General features: G+C 34.6%; 1 pseudogene; it reads right to left on the minus strand.

Moving 5' to 3' along the window:
* Nucleotides 1-2,161: 2,161 nt before the first annotated feature.
* On the minus strand, nt 2,162-2,532 carry LOC122693312 (annotated as a pseudogene).
* Between the last annotated feature and the right edge of the window lie 286 nt (nt 2,533-2,818).

Here is a 2,818-nt window from a genome sequence, read left to right on the forward strand (position 1 = left end):
GGAGAGAAGACAGCTCTCTGATTTTACTTGATACATGAATAGAAGAATTCAGGTTCCAGAAGAGACCACCTGCTATCCTTTATAGGTGCTAAGAAATGCCAAAATTAAAAGTACAAGAAATATGATGCTCTAAATAGAGAAGGGAAAAGACTGGTAATGAACTTTCAGATTTTAGACAAGTAGACTGCACTGGTTGCTATTAAAATACACATCCACTGGCAGAGAAACATTTTGCTCAGCTTGTACTGGGTGCCGTAGTGCTCTAGGGTAATGCTTTTAACTTACAATGAGGCATTGTTAAAAATATTCCTTTTTTCCCGCATATGTGTATGGGTCTGTGAACATGTAATGCTTTGTGTGTGTGTGTGTGTGTGTGTGTTGGGGGGAAATTCATTTGTTTCATAGTGTTTCATTCCTAAGGGGGAGTCAAATAAGAAGAGTTGTTTGCTGTATGAAAAGAATACTTTATATCACACTAAATCTAGGAGTTTATTATTTTGGGGACAGACTCTCATTTCAGGGCAGGATCAGTATGTCCCTGAGTGTATTCTGTCCTTTTCCTGCCTGGTAGAAACATTCTGTAGAGACCTCCAAAGAGCAATTCCCTCAAGTCACAGTACCAGAAAGTATCTTATTCTCAGCAGAGAGGCATTATTTCCAAAACATGCTCTGAGCTATAAGATTCAACTGTAAATCTTAATTCTCCTAGTGCTCAGGTACTGAGAGAGTTTGTTGATGTTGAATAGGAAAACTAAGTAGAAAATTATACATTAAATTTTTTAATCAGCTATACTTGAAAATTGTTATTTTTTGTATAGTTTAGCACACATCTAAACCATACATTCCCTATTCCAACACAATAATCCTAAAAATTATTGAGCCAGCAGAGCAAATTAATTAATGAACTGGTTGAATTCAGGACAGTTTGTAATTCCTTGTGCAGAAGTAATCTGGTGTGGGTGTATCAGTTACAGCAAACTTTTTTTTTTTTTTTTTTTAACAGCAAACTTTATAACCACCAACCTTACCACAAATATATCAATGTACATATATTGTCTTTTACATTTTTGGAATTTTCTGGTTTTGTACTTCTTAATCTAATCCAAAAACATTGTAATTGATTAGAATATGCAAAAAATACAGCTTTTGCAAGCACTTTAGGAACTTAATTTAATTCACATGGCCAGTGTTAGGTAAAAGTAGAACTGGATGCTTTAAAAGCAAATAGCACCTTCAATTAAATATAAATTAAAAGGGTAAATATAGTCCCGCTAATACTTAAACTTGAAAGCTTTCTTAGTTGCAGTATCCTATTTGTAATAATTTGGATTATCACACCTGAGGATGAAATATACTTGACATATTAGGTGTGACCCAGATGAAGGCTCTACTATTTCTTTTCTGCTCTGTAGAACATGGGGTTCTAATTCATCAGGCCTCATTCTATGGATTGACTCCTAGTGCTTCTCGTACTGTGACTATTGTCTAAAGGTAGGGACCTGCTTCACATCTGAATATATGTAGTCCACTTACATATACTCATGTTAGAAATGAGAATTAATGGTTTTTATAACCACAGTTGAGACAACATTCCATCTAAAATCCTGAAAACTCTAGTTTAATATGTGAAAATGAAGCATCCAAAGAAAGATTTGTTTTAATATGTTCTAGGCTTCACACTGCAGCCTTTCATAAAAAACATGAGATGACAGATAGCAGATGGATTTATTTTTTTACTTAGCTACAAAACTACAAATCAGTTTCATATAAAAGATCCCTTAGCCAAAGAGAGCTTGACAGTAATTCTCTAAGACTCATCAAATCAAGGAAAGTGATTATATCTGATGACTCGAAATATTGTAAAAGTAGAATATACCACATAGTTTCAATATATTAGTCTAGATAATCCATTAAGTACAACCTTTTTTTAATGAAAATGTTTTTCATATACCATTTACTATTTAGAATGATACATAATTCTAAGCCATTTTCAGAATAAACTGAAGGCATTAGAATAATCTGAAACTACTAAAATAGTTTTCAAGTTGCAAACTATATTAAATGTTTTTATACTTTTAGGAACATCAGAGGTCAGTGTGAGGTGCTTTTTTTTTGACTAATAAAGTTTTATTTTTCAAAACGTACAGTTGGTGGGACCTGTTCATGCATTTTCACCAGCAGCTGGAGCATCTCCACCCTTGGTGTTTCTAGTATAAATCATTTGAACTAGGTCCTTTGAAACCAGTTTAATAAGTCCTTTACCAAGGAGTTCCTGAAGGGCTGCCCTGGCCTGGGAACCATGAATCTTCAATCTCTCAGAGATGACAGCTGGAGTTATAAGCTTATAGTTGCTTCTTTACAGAGTTTGTCATATGTTGCTTTGTCAAACAAGACTAGGTTATTGAGCTTGTCCCAGATTTTACCTTTGGACCAATTCTTTTTGGCCATGCCCCCAGATTGGTTCACTGGACCTTTGTCTTTCTTGGCCGATTTTCTGGCATCTTTCTTCTTCTTGTCATCCTTGGGCGGCATAGTGAAGCTGGGAGAGCAGCTGTGACCACTGCTGCCTTGCTAAGATGTCAGACCAGTGTGAGGTTTTAAAAATATTTTTATCTTATGTATTAGACTAACACTTGTACATTGAAACAGCATACAGAATTTAGGTAATTAAATTTCTTTTAAGAGAAGATACAAGACGTGTTGTGCATAAAATACTTAAATCAGTTGTAAAGTGTTTTTTTTTCTTTTCTTTTCATTTCTCTGTAATATTTGGAGGCAGACCCAAAACAACTTGAGAACAGTGATGAAGAGAGATTCT

The sequence above is a fragment of the Cervus elaphus genome, chromosome 5 (assembly GCF_910594005.1).
Source record: "Cervus elaphus chromosome 5, mCerEla1.1, whole genome shotgun sequence".
NCBI classification, from domain to species: domain Eukaryota; kingdom Metazoa; phylum Chordata; class Mammalia; order Artiodactyla; family Cervidae; genus Cervus; species Cervus elaphus.